The sequence below is a fragment of the Peromyscus maniculatus genome, chromosome 21 (assembly GCF_049852395.1).
Source record: "Peromyscus maniculatus bairdii isolate BWxNUB_F1_BW_parent chromosome 21, HU_Pman_BW_mat_3.1, whole genome shotgun sequence".
Lineage (NCBI taxonomy): Eukaryota > Metazoa > Chordata > Mammalia > Rodentia > Cricetidae > Peromyscus > Peromyscus maniculatus.
Genome location: NC_134872.1, coordinates 38865912 through 38887452, shown reverse-complemented (window position 1 = coordinate 38887452; position 21541 = coordinate 38865912). Strand labels below are relative to the sequence as shown.

General features: G+C 48.5%; 1 protein-coding gene across 1 annotated transcript in view; it reads right to left on the bottom strand.

The window, feature by feature from the left end:
• The window catches only part of Cracdl (CRACD like), a 121531-nt gene extending 100934 nt beyond the window's left edge, over positions 1-20597 (bottom strand). Inside the window, exon 1 of the mRNA XM_076557468.1 lies at positions 20381-20597. The gene's annotated coding sequence lies outside the window, so the exon portion shown is untranslated. The remainder of the gene's footprint in view (positions 1-20380) is intronic.
• Positions 20598-21541: the final 944 nt, after the last annotated feature.

Genomic DNA, 21541 nt, shown 5'->3' with positions numbered 1-21541 from the left:
TGGTGTCTCAGTTAGTTTCTATTGCTGTGAAGGGACACCATGACCACGGCAACTCTTACGAAGGAAGACATTTAATTGGGGCTGGCTTAAAGGTTCAGAGGTTTAGTCCATTATCGCTATGGCGGGAAGCATGGCAGCACGCAGGCATGGTGCTGAAGCAGGAGCTGAGAGTGAGTTCTACTTCCGGATAGGCTGGCAGCAGGAAGAGAGAGTGGCACTGGGTGTGGCTTGAGCATCTGAAACCTCAAAGCCCACCCCCACTGACATACTTCCTCCAACAAGGCACCACCTCCTAATAGTGATGCTCCCCCTGGGCCTGTGGGGGTCATTTTCATTCAAATCACCACAGATGGGATGCCAAGTATAGGCAGGGGAAAGAGCTGTTAGTCACTTGGTGCTGGGCAGGGACAGGAGCAATACATGAAAGTTAGCACTAACTTACCAGGAGAGGCTCGGCTCTTTCCAGCAAAGCTGTCTTCAACTCTGACAGAGCCAAGCATGAGCATTTCCTAAAAATGCCACTGACTAGCACCGAGTCTCTAATAAGACTATACATCTTATATGCATCTCAAATATTAAAATTTGGTTGAGACTTGTGAGCCAATACAGTGTGAATGCATTATGCATGGGCTTACCATATGGGGTCACTGTCAGGCCAGGAGAACTGGCCCCCAAACTTCCAAAGAAGGAGAACAGAAGAAAACAAATTCCCGAGACACCAGCCATTCCTAGGGTATGCTTAGAAAAATAGGGATTTTCCTAATTATCAAGCCATTCATTGGGCTGAAAAAAAAATGGAGCTGTATTTTATAAATACATGAATGTTACTCGTCTTTTAAAAGTTTTATGTCCTGAATTTCTTTTAAGATTTTTTTTAAAGCATGTATGTGTGTGTGTCTGTATGAGTTTATGTATACCACATGTCTACAGGTGCCTGGCGAAGCTTCTAATTCCTTGGAACTAGAGTTACAGAGAGTTGAGGACTGGTAATCGAACCCAGGACCTCTGTAAGAGCAGTAAGTGCTCTTAACTTCTGAGCCATCTCTCTAGGCCCCAGCCCTGAACTTTTGTAATTTTAGTTTTCAGAAGACGTTTTTGTTGGTTCGATTTTGAATTCCCCCGATCCATCATGCACACGAGGAACAGGGGGACGGGACAGCAGCTCTTTGGAAGTGGTTGTAACCGGGAAAGGGGAGGAGCCCCGTGGACCTAAGGCAGATCATGAAGAGTCTACAGGTGTGTTGCCGCCCTGTTTTGGTATAGCCCACCATGGTGGTTTGACTAAGAATGGCCCCCGTAAGCTTATAGATTTGAGTACTTGGTGCCCAGTTGGTGAAAATGTCTGGGAAAGATTAGGAGGTGTGGCCTTGTTGGAGAAAGCATGTCACTGGGGATGGGCTTTGAGGTTTCAAAAGCCCATGACGCTCCCAGACTCTGTCTCTCTGTGTGTCTGCCTCCCCCCTCAACCCTGCCTCCTGGCTGTGGATCAAGATGCAGGCTCTCTGCTGTTCCTGCCACCATGCCCTTGCTCCTCCGTCTTGGATCCTGACCTTCTGAAACCACATGCTCCAACTAAATGCTTTCTTTCATAAGTTGTTTTCACAGCATAGAAAAGCAACGAAGGCGCCTCACTGAAGCATCTCTTTACCAATACCTGCCCAGCTCACTGAAGGCAACCTGCAAACCATGAAGACTAGGCCAGGAGTAGTGGTGCACACTTTTAAGAAGTCCCACACTCTGGAAGTAGAAGCAGGAGGATCCCTGCGAGTTCCAGACCAGTCTGGTCCTGTATGGGGCAGTGGTCTCAACCTTCCTAATGCTGCGACCTTTTAATGATCCTCATGTTGTGGTGACCCCCAACCATAAAATGTTTTTGTTGCTACTTCACAACTGTAACCTTGCTACTGGTATGAACTGTAATGTAAATATCTGATATGCAACCCTTGTGAAAGTGTTGGTTGACCCCAAAGGCATCTCCACCCATAGGTTGAGGACCGCTGGTATAGGACGGCCTAAGCAGCCGGGGTTATAGGGTTCAAAACAAAACAACAAAATCTAAAATAAAACAGGAAGAGCAGCCCCTTCTCTAACACATCCTGTGTGCAGCTTGGTTCCTACCTCTTCCCCACGGATGCACTTTCCTCCTGCAGTGCCGACCCATCGTCCTTCCCGCCTTAGAGCACCGCGTTCTCGTGCGACTATGCATTTTCCGGAAGTGTTCCTCAGGGCTTGACTGCGTCTGACATAGGAATGACTCACTGCCCATGACTAGTGGTTTCCAAATGTTCCCCTTTAGAAATAACATTGGAAGGAACATCCTTGCAGAGGAATCTCTACCTGCCAACTTAATTGTGTCCCCAGGATGAATCCCTAGAAATGGGATCAGCAGGATAAAGGGAGGAAACCTTTTAAAGGTTGTGGGGCAGACTGCCAAATTGCTTGGCAGGAGTTCGTATCTTCCACTCCCACAGTTCCAGGAGAGTCCCTGCCACACACCTCCACCTGGGAGGAATACCATCATCCACACCAACGAATAAGAAAACACCACAAGTCAGCTAGTTTGCCAGCAGATCTTGTATCGGATTTTACACACACCTCTGCGACCGAGACTGACGTCTTCCCAAGTCACCATTTCTCCCGTTGTGAACTAATGCCTACCCTTTCCCCTTATTCTTAGCTGGAAATTCCTTCACAATAACAGGTGTTCAGCTGGGAGTGGTGGTACGCACCCTTAATCTCAGCATTTGGAAGGCTGAGGCGGGAGGGTTTTGAGTTCAAGGCCAGCCTGGGCTAAACAGAAAGATCCAATCTTAAATGAACAACAACAAAAAATGGTATATTGATTATTTTATCTGTCTTACATGTTGTGAGCATTCTTCCTGGTTTACTATCTTACTGATGATTTCCTTTCCTGTTTTACTTCTTTATGCATACTAAAGTTTACACGTGCACACAGTCTTCAAATACAACAGCTGAAGCCTTGAAGCTCATTCTCTAGTGCTATGGTACAGAATGGTATTTCCCATCTCATAATTGCTCACTTACCGACATTTTTCTTTCAGTACTTTAACATTTTTATTTTTACACTTAAATTTTAATCCATGTGGACAAAGCTCTGTCTTTAAGTAAGTAAAAAAAGAAAAAAAAAAAAAACTAGGCTACAGCCTGGGATTAAATTTTAACCTTAGTTATGGTTAAATATCAACTAAATATATTAAACTACGATTTCCAGACTTTCTAGTATTTTCCATGAAACATTATTTTCACCCCAATGTCAAAATGTTCAAATCATTATAAATACATATTTCAACATCTGGTCATCTTCCTAGGTCCTAGCTGGACATTATAGTAAGTCAACAAGTTATCCGGGGAAAACTGAAATATCGATGGCATTGACGACTCCCTTGGTGGACCATCTCAACATCTCCTTTTTTTTTTTTTTTTTTTTTTTTTTTTTTTTTTTTTTTTTTTTTTTTTTTGAGACAGGGTTTCTCTGTGTAGCTTTGCGCCTTTCCTGGAACTCACTTGGTAGCCCAGGCTGGCCTCGAACTCACAGAGATCCGCCTGGCTCTGCCTCCCTAGTGCTGGGATTAAAGGCGTGCGCCACCACCGCCCGGCTCCATCTCAACATCTCCATGTGTACAACCTGCTGGTGTTTGCTCCTCGTACAACTGTGTTATGTCCTTCACACCAGTTGCCCAGATTTTCTGAGTCCCCTTCCTTGAGGATCCAGCTTTGATCCTATCATGAGTAAAAGCATTTCCCTGGCTCCTTTCCTGAGTATTTTCTAGGTCTAGGTCTGTGCCAGGCAACTCTGCTACTCCCATCAAGCCAGCCAGTCCTGGCTGGTCCCAAAGCCTTGCCTGAGCACTTCCCTAGCTTGGCTTCAGCCTAGTGTTTTTTTGTTTTGTTTTGTTTTTTTTACTTTACTTACTTACTTAGAGCTTTGTCCAGGCTGGTTCAAAACTAGACTCCTGAGTAACAAGGACACAGACCCTCGCCACCAAGCCCCACTCAGGATACCTTTAGCCTGGGCATGAGCCACCTTCATCCCTCCAGACATAACCCTGCTCTGTAGCCAGACCTTTCTCCCAACTGCAAATGTGCCCTGTGCTTCCTTACTTGGAAAAGGCTCCCCCTTTTCCGAGCCCACGCATCCCACCGGGTTTGCACCTTGTGCACAGTGTAATGGAGCATCCTCCATGCAGTGCCATTGAGGAGGTGCAACCTCCCCTGCCTGGAATCGGCAGTGTGCAGGAAATGGATCAGGGCAGCAGCAATGTGCACCCACCCAGGTCGGTGGAGCAGCTCCCCCAACTCACTCCATGGGTCAAAAGGAAGAAGGCCAGGAAGATGGGCGCTGAGGACAAAGGAGGGCCTATGCTTCTTCCCAGTGAGCCAATGGGAGTGTCTGTCAGCCCGACCAGTCACATTCCTAGGATCTCCTGACAGGTCTCAGGCTCCTACCTCCCAAGGGAAGGTTGGAGCCTGTACTTGGAAATCAAGTCTCCCTGACCATGGCCCAGACTTGCCTGGTTGAAGGTTGTACCTCTCGCTCCAACTGCACAACAAATCTGTCTGCAAGGTCTGCTAGACTCAGTCCCACCCAGACCTCCCGAGTCAGCCTGCAGGGTGAGAGGCCTGGATAGCTGAGAAAGAAGAGATGGAATTCTCATGTCCAAGGGCCAGGGCAGGGAAGACCTCAAACAGTTCACGGTATTTGAAGATCCACCCTTTACTGGCCTAGCTAGAACTCTAAGGATCCTGTGATTCCCAAGCATCCACTTCTCACAGATGTCTAAGTTGGTCCTGAGCCTGCAGAAACAAGACATCTTCACTGATAGAATGGGCTCTGGTGATGGTGGATCTCTGCAGCCCCTCATGTCCCATCCTGTACCACAATAAGTCAAGTCGCCAGCCTAGCCCCACTGTTCTGGGTCATTCATATCTTTGTGATTCTGGGTCACAAGGACCATCTGTCTCATTCCTACCTATGCGGACATTATGGATTTCTTGGGCCCATATATTTTTGTCTTCAAGACCCCCTTCCTCCATTAAAATAACACAACTGACTAAAGCTTGTTTTACTATTGAATCAGTACAAAAATGAATATATCAACACTGTATATTGAAACATTTTCTTTAACCCAAAGGTCACATTTTCCTTCTGATTTGAAAAAGTCAAAAATTAAAACCCTTTGATGGGCCCCTAAAACTATGGTGGTCCTTTGACACTGTGCCTCCCATGGGGGATCTTAGGGACCTCCCAAGTGGAAGGCCCAGCTCAAGCATGGGCTATGCCCACATCTTAGATCCATACATCCCTCAGAACCCTCACTGCTCTCTCCTGGAACCTCACTGCACATAAGTGACAGATTCACTGAGTGCGCCCCAGGATCCTCAATGGCTGTGGGCTGAAGGAGCCCTGGACAGATGAAGAGACGTAGCTTTCCCCGGTGAGACTCACGCATCAGTTGCACCAGCTGAGATCTGCTTAAAGGAATTTGTACGAATCAATTTTCCTTACTGTAACACACACTCGATATAAGTCGATTCAAAAGGAGCAAAGGTTTAAACTCACACAAAACCACGATGACAGATCCTGGTGCTCTGGACCATGGTGGCACCGGGCTCTCTGGGGTGACGTATGACAAAGGAGGCTGTTTACTTAATGGTGTGGCACAGGAAGGAACCAGGGTCTGACAGCCCCTTCAAGGACACACCTTACTTCCAATGAAATGACCTCCTGCTTGGCCATGCCTCTGAAAGATTCCACAACCTCCCAGGATCCAAACTAAGTCAGCATCCTACTTGACTTCCTGGTGGTGATGTAGTTCATACTCAAATTGGCTTGACACTACTTGTGTCTCAGAGCTAGGTACAGGCTGATGTTCACTAAGAAACCAGATTCTGAGAGGCAAGACATACCTATAAGAGACCCAGAACTTCATACCTGGGTTCAATAGGAAACTTAGGACTTGGGATACAGTCCTGTCTCTGAGTGGGCAATGCAGACAGCCTGCCAATTTCTATTGCTAATGCGCCATGTGGCTAGGATACTTCCGTCTCTGTGGTAGTGAAAATTTGCTTTAATGCTTGGGACTGTTTTTAATGCCTGAAAGCTAAAAATAAATGAAATCCAGAATTAAACAGAACAGAACAGTGACTACTCATTGGGATTCAGTTGTTCTCTTAGCCCCGCTGCTTAATTTGAGTTTATGTTTCGTTACTTCTTTAAGACATTATTCTGTTCAGTCATATAGGTTTTTATATAAAATATTTCTATTTTAAAAATATTAGGGAGTGGAAAGCTATATACTTCATCTCATAGTGGGGGTGAAATTCTCAAATGCAGAATGGCATGAGTATAGCACCTCCTGGTGGAAACTATTGAAATTACAGGCAAAATTCTCAAGAGGAAAAATGAACTACAAAGGCAGGCTGCCCTATCAGCTTCTCTGGAAGCCTACAAATAAGAATTTTCCAAACACAACCCTTAATTTGTACCTGAAATTTTTATAGACAAGTACTATATTGGAAAGAAATCAATATTATACCATGTATGCAAGTGATTTTTCAAGTATGTGTGGCTGTGGAGAGGATTAATAAAATACAATGTCACCTATGCAAACCTCAAGATTTGGTGTCTTTTTGTTGTTGTTGTTAATGATGACCTTCCTAGTGATGGATTGTGAAAATATAGTCACTGTCATGTAAAGGTTTTCCAAAATGTTCAATGTCACATATACAACAGGGAATTGTGGCTTTGGGAAGAGTTGTCAGTTTTTAAGAAACTAAACACCAGGGTTAGGGAGGATAAACAGCTTGCTATGCAAGCATGAAGACCCAAGTTCAGGACCCTGGTAGAAGCTGAGCAGACACTGTGGCTTCCTCTAGTCTCAGCACCCAGGAGACTGGCCAAGCTGGCTGGCTAGAGTAGTTGGAATTAGCAAGCCTGGGTTCAGCAAGAGACCTCACCCCAGTAAATGAAGTGGAGAGTGATGGAGGAGGACTTCAGGTATACATGTATGTACACAAGTGTGCAAATACACACACACACACACACACACACACACACACACACGCACCACATATACATGCCAACATAAACAATAGAGAAAGAAACCAAACACTATGGCATGTTGTTCATTGATCCTTTGCCGCTTTTTAGATCATTGTTTTCCATATGTTGAAGACTTGATCCCCAGAGAGAAGGTGGTGATACTGGGAGGCGGTAGAACATTTAAGAGGTGACACTCAGTGGAAGGTCTTCGGGTCACCCTTGAAGGAGATTTGGAGGACTCCTGTTCTCTATGCTTTCTAGCCATGATGTCATCAGGTTGGCCCAGCCACAGACTCCTCGCCATCACCCTCCTTAAACATCACAGATCTTAAAACAATGGGCCAACTGGCCATGCACTGGAACCTTCAAACGTGAACGAAAACAAACGTCTCTTTATAAATCGGTTACCTTGGGTACTTCCTGAAGTGACAGAAAGCTGGCTAGAAAAATCTGGGAAAGGTTCCAGAATGAACTTGAATTCGGTGAACAATCAGTAGCTGAAACTGCAACTCTGTACTAAAGACTGGATGTCCATCAGAAGAGGGAAGGATCTGTGATACTAACCCACAGTTATCCTGGGAGAGGCAGGAACAGAATGGTTGGCAAGTATCTGTTCCTCATGCACATGGCAAGCAAGCAGTTCACTGGGGATAGCCCGAGGAGGCAGACAACTCAGGACACAGCCACCCACAGCCATGCCGCCTTACCCAGTGCCCACCCAGGATCCAATGGACAACTCTGGGCTATAGCCACCAGATCTGAACTCTCGCCCACTCCCTCAGACCCACCTGCGTCTCCTGGGCTGGCGACAGGGGAGCCATGCTTGCCTCCCACCTGGAGTTTCTTCGCCCTTAAAACATAGATCATCATTTCTATTTTTAAATGTTTGTTTTTATTTTACGTGTATATGGGTGTTTCGCCTGCATGTCTGTCTGTCTGTGCACCACATATGCGCCGAGATCCATGGGAGGCCAGAGGGGGGGGGGATATGGGATCCCCTGGAACTGGAGTTACAGGTGGTTGGGAGCCCCCATATGGGTTCTGGGGATTAAACCCAAGTTCTGTGGAAGAGCAGCTAGTGGTCCTAACCACGTACCCTCTCTCCAGTCACCATCCCCTACCATTTCAAACCTTTTTCATTAGAGGGAGAGTCATCAGACCTAACTATTCCGTAAGTGCCTAACCAAGCTTGGAGCACAGCACTTGGTCAGCTGGCCATGTTCCCTCCCTCTGTAAGGAAGACTCAACAGCGTCCATCGCCTGCTGCTGAGGCTTGGGTGTAGTTTGTGTTCCCCTAAACATCGTGTGCAGGAATCTTGCCCCTCAGTGCGGTGATGGGGAGGTAGAGGGGCCTTTATAAAGAGTGGAGCCTACTAGAAAATGATGAGGTCCTTGGAGTGGTGCCTCAGAAGGAATTAAGGTAATTCTCAGGGGATCCCAGTTAGTTCCCATGAGAGTCCATTACCCAACAAACGCAAGGGAGTCTGGCTCCCGAATCTCTCTCCCGCTTCCCGTCTTGCCATATCATTTCCCCCTCTGCTGACAATTTCCCCCACCATGATGCTATCTGCCATCATCTGATGTAGTCAGAAAGCTTTCACATGTGGCCAAAGGGTGCCAGAGCCATGCTATTAAAGCCCCAGAATGACAAAGTTAAACCAACCTCTTATCTTTACAAAGTGCCTGGTCTTGACTCTTTTGTTATACCCATAGGAAATGGACTTGTACATGTGCTCACTCTGGGCTTGGCATGGGGTAGGCACTACACCGGCATTAGTAGTAGTACACCCCACCGATTCCACACAACCCTAGGAGTCATCAGTAGTCACCCCTTCCCAATTTTCAGGAGGGGGACAGAAGCCAGGAGACCCCTACATCTAGAGAATGAAAGAGCCCAATTTTGGACTTGGAGCTCTACTTTGAGATGGGCTGATTTTTGTCAAGTACCCATCATAATGCAGCAGAGTCCTGCCTGCCACCCCACCCAGGGCATAGCTTGCCACCCACTCTAGTCTGACCAAGTGTCCAGCATCTCTAGCCACATCAATGTGGCCCCCAACTCTGACCTTTGTCACCCCCATCTGCTCTTTCCATACCAGACACCGTCTACACCGTCTACACCTTCCCCCAGCTCCAAGCATCCCAGCCTCCCACGGTGTGAGGACGATGATGTCAAGGCTGCACTGAACAGCGAGGGCCTGGCTAGAGTGTGGGACTCGGTCCAGTCGGCCTCTACCCGTGAGCTTCCCGGCTCTGCCCTCCTGCCAGTTGCTAAGAGAGGGGGAAGGGAGAGGTAGAGGGGGTCTCTGCCACCACTACAGTCTGGGGCTTCAGCATAGGACGAACCACAGGGGAAAGCCCTGATACAGACTGGAGAGTAAGGAAACCCTCCCAGAGCTCCAATCCAGCTCTCGCCATGCACACATCCCAGCCAGCCATTCCTTAGGTTGACTGGAACACTGAGGAGTTCACAAGGACATTTCCCCCTCGCTGGGCATTTCCAAGTTCAGAGCTCATGACAAAACAAAGAGGATGGAGACCAGAGAGACGCTCAGTGGTGAGGAGCACTTGCTGATCTCCCAGAGGCCCTGAGTTTAGTTCCCAGGACTCAGGTCAACTGGTTCACAACCACCTGGAATCCCAGCTTCAAGGGAATCCGGTCTCTGCAGAAACCTGCACTCACATGGCATTCTTACACATATACATAAGTTTTAAAATAAAAATAAATTTTAAAAAAAGATGAAGAGAGGCCCTGCCCTTCTACGTCATGATGACGTGGACAAGTCCTGTGGCTAGGCTGCCCCTCGGTTTGCTTCTCTGAGAAATGGCGGCAGCAAAGGAGAAAGCCACCCCGAAGCCCTTGTTGGCCGGCTCAGCTGTCTCCGTGGTGATAAGAGGAACACCCACAGGGCATGTGGCAAGCCGGAGGGCAGCGGAGTCACACTGGAGAAGCAAACAGTGTGCCATTCTCTGGCTCACCACCTGAGCAACCCTGGCCAAGACACCTCCCTTCCCTACGCCTCAGTTTCCCTCCTCCTAAACTCACAGAGTGGCCTTAAGAATCAAACGAGATCGTAAGGTCAAGGAGAAATTATCCAAAGTAAGAAGAACAATGAGCCCTTCTCCAATTATTGATTGTTTGAAAGCCCAGGGCAGTGAGGGTTTATACCAGGCCTTCTGAATATCCAGCCTTCACCCCCTCCTCCTCCCCCCACCCCCCACAATGCACCCCTAAGAGACTCATTCTACATGGGAAGAATTGAGAGAAACACATCTGCTAGTAAAATAATTATCATAGTTTCCTTCATACAACACAACCGGTGCACTCCCCCAAAGGAAAGGAAAATGGCTGGTATAGAAATCAAGTCCTGCTTTAAATTTGTAAAGAGAAGGTGCCATAGAAACCTGAGGTGAGAGCTTGGATGTGGGAGACTGAAAGAATGAGGAGAGAAGAAAGGGAGGCAGGGAGAAAGAGAGGGAGGAAGGGAGGGGCTGAGGAAGGGCAAATCATTTGGTGAATGTCAAATCACTCCCAATTTCCCTTTTGTCCAAAACTTCAGGTTTCCTGGACAGACCTAATAAAAGCATGACCTGCTGGGCCCGTGTAGGGCTTATCCCCAGAGCAGGTAAGGGCTCCCACCTGCTTCCACCAACTAGAGGGAGCATCAGATCATTTAAATAGTTCATCCATCAGGAATGATGTTTGCTCTTGGGGGTCAGAAGGGCCTGCACCATAAGATCCGTGGCTGCCCACCTCCATCCGCTGTCTCTCACATTCCCTGGGCCCCTGACAGTGTTCCACGCTGCTAAAAACATGGTCTTTCATGAACCCCTTTCTCAGCATGCTGCCCCCTTACCAAGAGAAAATACAATCCCCCACTCAGGGGGTTCCTGAGAACCACACGGACGCCAGAATTCATAGTGATTACATACAAAAGCCCAATGAACAGGAAAGGAAAAAATAAGCTGACTGCTGATCAATTATGACTCATGAAAAAAAAAAACAGCTATTTACATAGCAGTGAATTAAGTGTTGCTTCCCACCCACGCCCGGCCATGGAGGGCTCCTCAGTATTCACCCAGTACCGAGAAAGTGTGAGAACACTCACCTCCCATCTCGCATCTCCTGTGCCCTCTCCTTGAAGGCAGGTCCCCTGGAGACCTGATTTCCCAACTCTTGGCTTGCAAGCACCCCAAGTCTGAAGAGTTATTTGCATGTGTCTTCACCCTGTTTTCCCACCTGTTTCCGATCCTCAGGCTGGGAGCTTCCCTCTGATTTCTCTAAGATTAACAGGGCTGGGACTTCAGGGCTCGTGTAAGAGGCCCCTGCATAGACCCATGCAGTCCTCCCATGAGTGCTGGCAGAGGTCCCGGATCCTCGAGCATGTCTCCAGGGACTCTGAACAGCAGATGAGACTCTCCGCGGAATGAGTAGATGGCTACAGGCATGTGGCCTGAAGCCACCAAAACTTCCTGGAGGGCCATCTGCACGGCTGCTGAGGTTCCACCTGGGTGTCTAGCCGAGGACCAGGCTTTTAGCAATCTGTCAGCCCTGCATTTCCTGCCCCCAGTCTTCTTCTGCTTAGATTAATTAATACTGAATCCCAAATAACACGGATGCTGTCGACCAAGACGCGTGAAATCTCAGTACCAATTCATCTCACGGGAAAGAATCTTGGAGTGAAAAACTTAATTCAGGCAGGACACATCAGGGGAGGGGTCTTGTATACATACAGGAAATCTACATCAGGTTTAAGTACTCAGGAGGGATCGGACAATTACTAGTGAAGAAACAAAACATGGACGAAGGTGTTCACAGTTGTACTGTTACTAAAAGGTGTAAAGTTAGAAATGACCTAATGATACGTCTATCCAAGATGGGGCTTAGATGAGGAAATTAAGACCTATCTACAGAATGGAACTTCTCCCAGCCACGGGACTGATGCAAAGAAGAAATGTCTAATAATCCAGCAACGTGGAAGAGAAACTCCATGCCCACATTACTTTTGAAAAGGCAGCCCACAAAACAATATAGGCATCACCTCTGCTTAGTAAACACGTTCATGTCGCAGGAGCTGCAAAAGACTGGGGTCCCCGAGCCCCAACCGAAGCAACCCAAATCTGCAGACACTCAAGACTCTCTGTTACGTTTTGAATATAAAATTTCTCCCACAAGTTCATTTGTATGAATTTGGTCCCTAGCTGATGGCACTTTTGGGGCAGGTGTGGGATCTTTAGGACATGGGACCTAGCTAGAGAAGGTTTGCTGGAGGGCAGGGCTTGGTGGGAGAATTACAGCTTGGCTTCGCTTCCAGCACAAACTCTGGCTTACTTCCTAATTTGCTGAGAAGTGAGGAGTCTCACTGTCGCCATGAACACTATGAACTCCTTCGTTACTACAACGAGCTGTATTTCCAGACAGTGGCAAAATAAAGTCCTTCCTCTCTCACATTGTTTTCTCGTCAATTATTTGATCATAGCAATACAGTAGTACACCCTTCACTAAAATGTCAGGGCTGGAGAGATTTCTCAGTGGTTAGTGCTTGCTGGGTCTTCATTTGGTTCCCAGCCCCCAGATCAGGTGCCTCAAACATCACTTGCAACTCCAGCTCCGGGGGCTCTGGTGCCCTCTTCTGTCCTCTGAGGTCACCCACACCCATGTGGCATACACTCACATAGACACATATACACACACATAAACAAAAACAGTAATTCTTTATAAACGGCCTAGTATTTGCATAGAAACTACATGTATCTTCGCACATACTTCAAATCATCTCTAGATTATTTATAATGCCTAACACAATGCAAATGTTATGCAAATAGCTGATAAGCTACGTAGTTAGAGAACAGAGATTGGGGGGCAGGGAGGAGTCCAGGCACATTCAGTTCAGACAAGTTTTTTTTGTCAAGTGTTATCAATTTGCAGTTGGCTGAATTCATGGATGCAGAACTCACAGCTAGCTACCAAAGGGTGACTGTATATTCTAACACAGGGCATTCAGGGGGCTTCATATAGCACAGGTGCTTGGAAGGATATGCCCCAAATGACTTGGAGATACTTGCTCCTTTTCTGTCCCTGGGTTTGCTGGATGGTGAGACCACTGAGTCTGCCGGCGGCCTCTGGCCTGGCACCACACAAGAGAGCAGCCAAAGAGCAGCTGAGCAGTGGCAGTGAGCCAAAGCACAAGCCTGGGCACAACCCCGTCTGTCTGACAGGCCTGCTCAAGGCCGTTTGTTCCTTCCTGGCCTTCCCTGCTTGCCCGGCCAGGTCCTCACCCCCACCCCCCATCAGAGCCTCCTGATGTCTCTCCGTTCTAGAATGTGGTACCAGATGACACTCACCGGCCACAACACCTCAACCCAAAGGCCTTCCTTTTCTTGTGAAGATCATGAAGAAAACAAGATAATATGGGCCAGCCCTCAGAAAAGGGTAGCTCACCCCCTCCAAATGCTTGTGCATGTATGTTGAGATCTCATCTGCAACCCAAGAGCATGTTGAAAGCATAGGAAGGCGGAGACACAAAAGGAGGCAAGGAACTAAATTCCCACAGAGATTCTGGCTGACGCGAAACACTGATTCAAAACCACATGGATCTTGGGTCCTCTGGAAATGATCAGTTTATAGAGTGAATCACCTGCCCCAGGAATAGGTACGGCCAAGTGATTTCAGACCTTTAGTGGCTGAGTCTGACCCATCCATCAGCAAGCTCTGTTCTTCACCCTCCTCACCTCTACGGCAGTAGCTTCTCAGTCACAAATTGTGTGCACAGGAAAGACCAAAAAGAGTTTCCTGGGGGATGGAGCCTTCAGAGCTGAGCAGTTAAGAGCACATACTGCTCTTGCAGAGGGTTCAGTTCGCAAACCCCCACTGGGTGGCTCACAGGGTCTGTAACTCCAGCTCCAGGGGATCTGACACCCTCTTCTGGATTCCACAGATACTGCACACATAAGCACAAACACACGTACAAACACACATACACACACACTATGAAAAGAAGAAAAATAGTGTGCTGGTAAACACTTGTTTGAAAAAAATACTTATGTATTGCAAATATACACATATGTATATATGTATGATTAAAGCATAAAACAAGGTCTTATTAAACTAGCAGGCACAGATTGGAGATGGTCTTCCAGAGTGGGTCATTGCAATTCCCATGTTAGTTGCAGAGAAGAAAACAGAACTCAAGAAATCCAGGTTTCAGCTTATGCCCTAGGAGAATGTGTGGACTCTGTGCCCTCGAATACACTGAGTACAGACACTGCACCTGGCCCCAGAGCCATAACCAGACCAAGAACAGTGACCCACTGGGACCAGTTTCAACAAGACTCAAAGCAGCACATATAACAGGGAGCTTCTTCCCATGGCCACTTCTCTTTCTTAAGCAGCCAAGAGCCAAAGCCAATCCTAAGCATCAAGTCCAGCACCCAAACCTGAAATGGGTATGAACAAGCTTCACAGCCTGATATAGACCTCACCTGTTCCCAGAAGGTCCCCAGGCACCTCAGCTCACCTATATCAATAAGAGAATAATTTCACAAAAATATAACCAATCCAGAAAACAATATTGAGAAACCAATTTGAGGCAATCTTTTATATGCCTTGGGTTTACTGTTTTAAAACATTGAGTTCAGAGGAAAAGGTTGCAAACGCGTTACATGAATCCTGTAAGATATATGTAATACAAAGAAATACTAAATAAGGCATGTGTGTATTAAATACAGATAGCAAGAGTTGGGAGGCCCAAAAGATGCCTGATGTTCACTAAGTCCTAAATATACCCAAGACAGCTGGGCCTCAGATATTATGACACTCTAAATACAGAAAAGACACTCAATATTCATATGCATATGACTCTATATAGAGGAACCTAATATCCAGGCATAATCCAGTTACCCATGGGTTGACACCTGTTCTGGTCATCTAAGTCCAGATATGGAGAACAGAGTAGTCCGATGTTCCCTTAGTAGCAAGTACATCCTTGGCTCGGAGCACCTACAATATGTATGGCTTCACTGCTAGTACTTCAAGTCTGGTCTTTGGAACCACGTTTTAGTGGGGAAGTATGATACTGCAGAGAGATGGAAATGGGAATACTTGTAATATAGCATGCAGATGCTGTGGGCCTTCATCTTGCCTAACGGTATCTCTCCACCTATCCTTGCTTATCACTGCATGTTTAAAATTGCATCAAGGTCATTGCCCACATGGCATCATCTATCATCAGTTCTGCTCTGGAGCACTACGTACTACAGATATGCCCATTCTTCTGAAATAATATCAGACCCCAAACACTGAAGAACCCTTTAATGTTTTGTATTGCTTCACAGGAGATTCTAATTGGGAATTCTAATCAATGCCCTCACACATTCTTCTATTTAAACATTTTATTTTGTGAGCGTGCACATATGTGTGAGTGCACATGTAGAGACCAGAGGACAACCTCTCCTTCTACCATATGAGTTCAAGGCATGAAACTCAGGTCAAAGACTTGGGATAGATGCCTCTATCCATTGAGACATATCATCGTTCTGCATTCTTCTAAGGTCAGTACTTGCAAATAATTAATAAGGGATTATTTAATACCTAACATAATACGTGTGTAGAGCGTGTGTGTGTGTGTGTGTGTGTGTGTGTGTGTGTGTGTGTGTGTGTGTACATCACCATTCCTATTCCATGGGGAGCCTGAGGTCACATGCTTCTAAGCAGTAGTGCAGAAACCAAAGCCTGACCTCACTGGAATGGACTCCCCACGGTGAGAAAGCAAAGTCCCTTTGACATTCCCATGTCCCACACGGAGACGATGTCCTTCTAAGTGTCTCCTGGAGACTGTGTGCAGCACAACTAATGGGCTGGTGCCTCCCACAGACATGAGAATTTGGATGCAGAGCCATGAGAAATTCGGGTGTGGACTTCAGAGGTAACGGCAAGTATTTCTGGAAGTTCTGCAACTGCATACATTTAGAAGTTAGTCCCACACACCACGGCTAGGCAAAGGCCTGAGGAACCGATAACCTCCTTCCCACGCCTCCCTCACCTCCCCAAAGGCTTTGGTTACTTTTCACAGAAAACTTAATCACAAAAACTACTTGAGATCGCCTCCTCCCAGGAATCTCCTCAGGAACGCTGACAGAAATTCCGAGGCTGGCGGTTGATGCTGGCACACCTGTGCCTTCGTTTCCTGTCTGCTCACTACTAAGGTTACAGAGACATGGCAGCCACTGAGCTCAGGCTAGTGGGGGCAAGAGAGCTCTTAAATCAATACAAAGAGTTTGGGGGCACATTTTCAGAATCACACACATGTTCTCAGGATCTTTTTTTTTTTTTTTTTAACCTGACCTAAAAGTTCAAAATCATTTTCTGGATTTGATGAGAATCATTAACAGGATGTGATAAGAAGTCAGCATGTCCGTTCAGCTTGGAGATAACAAGAAGAGCTTAGTATGCCGGGTACTCTAGCTGTCCTGCCTGCTGGTGACACTGTTGGTCCCACCAGGTCCACAGATGTGCACACCAGCCAGACACATTGCTGGCAGATGCAAAGGATGCTTTAGTGGTCCCGGGCTCCTTCTCACATTCATGCGGCTAAGTCTATTTGAAGGCTCACCTCTTCCAAGAGCTCACCTCTTCCAAGAAGCTTCACCTCCAGCACCTTAGTATGAGCAAAAGCCGGGCCTCAGACACAGAGCGTCAGCCTTCCTAAGGGCCTGCCTTGCCCCCTAGATGACTCCTAAGCCCTCGGAAGAAGCAACTGGGACAGGCTTTTCCGTCATCTACTGTCTCATCCCAAATGCCATGCACACAGTGGGGTGTTCTTAAGATGAAGCGGCAGCCCCAGAAACAGGAATCCGCATTAATTTGTGGAAATTAAGAAGTCCGGTGCATACAGCCCAGGCCAGCCTACCGAAGGGAGTGGAGGCACTTTCCTGCCTTGCTTTCTTAGTTTTTCCCTCCGTGTTTTCCTCTCTCCCACATCCCTGGGACACCCAGTTTCTCCAGGGACAGGGGAGTAGGGTAGTTAGTATGAGATTGCAATTTAAATTATGGTGGAGGGGAATACTGTGATATTTCCGTCTGTGTACCACAAAGTGTGATGATCAAATCAGGACAAGAGGCATATCCATCGCCCCAAGCAGTTTATTATTTCCTTGCATTAGGAGCATGCAAAATATTTTTTTCTTCCTCTTTTTTTCCCCTCCTAGACAGGGTTTCTCTGTGTAGCATTGGGTGTTCTGGAACTCACTCTGCAGCCCAGGCTGGCCTCAAACTCACAGAGATCTTCCTACCTCTGCCTCCCGAGTGCTGGGATTAAAGGCGTGTGCCACCACCACTCTGTAAAATATTTTCTTTTTGGATTTGAAATGTATAATAAGTTGTTTTTGCCTATAGTCACCTTGCTGTGCCAGAAAATGATGCCCTCATACTAAAAAAAAAAAACTTATGTTTATATTCCTGTCACAGATCAGTGAAAAAGCCTACCTGTTCCAGTGCAAAGTCCTGCTCTAAGCCTGGAGTTCAACTACAGCAGAAACAACCTATGAAACATTCTTGGCCACAGGTATGGAAAAGCTCTTCTGGTCCTGGGAGGAGATGGACTGGGAAAGATCTCTGCCCTCAGAACCTCTGAAAGGTTGAGGAGGAGGCGGCAAGTACGGGGAGCGTTGGTCCAGCTTCCCATGTGTAATGTTGGGAAAGGGCTGCCCAGAAATGCAAAAGTGGCAGCCTAGTGTGGTTTCTGAGAGCCTCCACAGGCTGTCCCATACCTAATAGGGACCTTGATGAAGCCTTAGGAGGAGGAGTCTGAGGAGCTATGCAAAAGCCAAGAGTGAGACCCAGCTAAATAATACTCAGTAGAAACCCTAGCCAGGAGACCATTGGAGCATTGGAGCAGGGTGGGGGGGGGGGGGCTGAGGAGGAGAGGCTCCCTGGAGAACAGCAAGAAAACCAACACAAAAGAGGCCACCCTCCCCATGTCCAGATGTCACTGTGGCTTTTTCCTGGTGCCTAGTCACCACCTCAACAAGAAAGACAGGGGGAGCAAGCTGCTTTAAGCTATACAGTGATTGAAATATCCCTTGAATCAGGCCCAAAGGAAACAGAATCCTACCACTAAGTATACCAAAAAGGAAGCCAAAACACTCTATCTGGGAGGCAAAATTAAGTTCACGTTAAAACAAAACAAAACAAAAAACAAACAACAAAAAACAAAGCTGTATCCCTTCACAACAAGCCTGTAGCAGGAAATGTATCTATTCTGATTCGGATGCTTTCACTGAGTCTCTGTACAACACAAACAATATTTATAAGACTATCTGCCTGGGCTGACTTCCAGGGGGAAGGCACAGAGTCTCAAGCTTGCCAAGTCAAATGCGGGCCTACCAGGCGGTCCCAGAAAACTTAGCCCACAGGAGGGCCCCCAGGCCTTCCCACATAGTCTCTCATTGTAGCTGAGAACACTCTGAGAGCTGGCTGCTACATACCATTCCGGCTGCTGTAACAAAGTACTGGAGACTGAGTGGCTTATAAACAGCAGAAGTTTGTTGCTCACAGTTCTGGAAGTCTAAGATCCAAGCATCAGCTGATCTGGTAACCGGCGAGGATTGTTTCCTGACTCACAGATGGTACCTCACTGTGTTCTCACACTGCCAAAGGAGGGGAAACACGCTCTAACCCCATGAAGAAGGTACCATATCATAAAACCATCACCACGGAGGCTAGGCTTTCAGTATGGGACTTTGGCTGTCCATGTACACACACGTACACACACACACACACACACACACACACACACACACACACACACACGTGCTCAGAGTACTATCTCCATTTCTCTCATTCTCCATAAGGGCAAACCAAGACTTCACAGCAAGATTTGATAAGGACCAAGGAACCACGCTGAGTGGTGATCACCTAGGTCAACTATCCTAGCAGACAGCCTACCCTGTGCCAAATTTCATGGCACTTGCCAGGGGCTGCCAGATGGATACTACACTTACTGGATACTACACTGATTCAATACATGGGAAGGACTGCTGGAGAGGCATAGCAAACCCACAACATCCGTTAGTCAAAGACAAATGTCTCCAGGGTTACCAAAAAAAAAAAAAAAATCAGTAATGTTACTAGGAATGTTTCATGCAACCTTTTGAAGCATTAAATATGAAAATCCATGACCAGTCTCCCTGATTTCTCCCTCTTGTCTCATGCTCCAAGACAAGGAATTGCACAACACTAGGACTGAGCCTGGAATCCAGCCCAGCTCGAGGCAGGGAAGGCATCTTCACACCACCCCACGGAGCTGTCTCTCCACCATTTTATAATCCCAAAGCGCTCTCGAGGTGGCCCCAGTCCTCAGTCATCTCAGGTGTGTGTCTGCATGACTAAGCTCCCAAGGAACACCAGCCCGGGGAGATTCTATTTCGTCGTTGCTATGTGTTTAGGTAAAGGGAAGGAAGTTCCAGCCTCCGCCAAAGGAGGGGGCATACTTCAAAATAGTTCTGGAAGGCGCCAGGTGGGCTCCCAAGGGATCACACAGGTGCTTGTCTCCCACTTGGATTTTCTGGTTCAATTCTGACGCGATGCCAACTGTCCACCTGCAGGCCACAAGTCCAGTCACACGGCGGTCTTCCTTTCCCCTTGCATTTCAAAAGCCAAACGCGAGCTCCTTTGGGCAACTACTTAAGACTCTCAGCACATGTACACCTTCCACTGGAAGCGAAATGACTGCTCAACAAATATTTGTTGATTCAAATTTTGAACAGCGCTAAGATTAAACTCAGAATCCCTCCCGGTGGCTTGTAACCTAAGCCCCAGACCTGTTAAATAAACCATGACCCGAAGCATAAGGAAGACAATGTGACCACTCGTCTCCCTCTCCGTGGCCTTTGGAGACAGACACGACTATGCCCAGTACTAAGAATTGAAACCGCACGCAGCAAGCCTTTCTCCCCCTCTGCCTCTGTTTTCTTAGTGTTAAAACTGGTTAAACTGCTCGGCTCTGCCTCACATTTCAAAGTTAAGTCCAGCAAAGCGCTCAGAGGAAAACTTCGGGCACTTGCGCGTCTGGCTCCTCTCGGCCCCACCGGCCACGGTGTCGTGGCCGTGGCCCCCACGGGGGGGAGGGAGGTTGGCGTGGGCCCCAGGTCCGAAGAGCCCGAGCTGTCTGGGCTCTGCCCTCCACCACCTCCCCGGCTCCATGTGGGGACAAGACTTCGGGAACACACCAAACCCCCGGCCCCGACTCCCTCCAACCCTGCGGGGTCTGCGCCCCACGCGCGCCGCGTGGCCACGCCATTTCAGACCGTCCCAGGTACCTGGCACCGGAGCGTGGCCGTGCTTGGCAAGCGCGCCGGGAAGGGCTCAGTCCGCGGGGACACGCGGGGGCTGCTCCGCCGGGGTGCGCGCTGACCCCCGGCCGCAGCGTCGAGGGCCGGCGGCACCGCGCAGCAGGTGGCGGTAGGGCGCGGGGGAGCGCGGGGTCTGCGGCCGGGGGATGGACGCGGACGCGGGCGCGACCCTCGGGCGGCCGCGCTGGCCCTGCGCTGGGCGCGCGCTCGCGGGCTCCCGGCTCGGCTGCGCGCGGCCCGGCGGGGGCGGACGCGGCTGCTCCGCTCGGCTCAGCTCTGCTCCGCGCCGCCCAGGCCCGCGCGCCTCCCCCGCGCCGCTCCCGCCGGGCACGCGGGACCCTGGCCACCCCACGCGGCGGCGCTGCGGAGCTGGGAGCCTGGCCGGCCCCTGTCTGCGCGCGGCCCGAGGGCCCGGGGACCCCGCGGGGACGGGGACGCCCCCGATCGGGACACCTGCGCGCCACCTCCCTGCCACTTGGTCCTCGGAGAGTGGGCGCCTGGGTGCAAGGGAGGGACGTACGCATACGAATACAAGTAAAAGTTGTTGTTTCATAACCTTGTGGGTCCGAGCGTCTGAAGGCTCATGGGGGAAGCTGCCGCCCCGTCTCTAGGTGAATCATTGCTGTGGCACTGGCAAGTGTGGGAAGGAAGGCTGGAGGAGATAGCTCAGCCTTGCTTCCCCACCCCCCTCACATTTAACTGAGGCGCTGCCCCACTTTGGGAAGACACGAACTGGCTCTGAATACCTGCTCAGCTAATCAGCTACCTCTAGAGTGCCACTTTCCCCCAAGCTTTGGTCTGCTGGCACGGCCCACAACCATCTCTCCAGGATCACACCAACCAGCACCTCGATATCATCGTGCCAAGGAGAAAGTACGAGGAAAGTCAACTGAGTCCCAGAAGGGCACCCAGGCTGCTGTAACATGAGCCCCAGCTGGAAGAGATAATTCTACCATCAGACAGTGGCACTGGAGTGGGTGGCCTCGGAGTTCTGACTTCGCAGCGATGTCGAGTTATTGGGAGATCTAGAGGAATCCACACCCCCACCGTTGAGCCGTGGGGGTGAAGGCTTGCGACCAGGGACACCCAGAACCCCCAAAGCCCACACTTGCACCAATATTTGGAAAA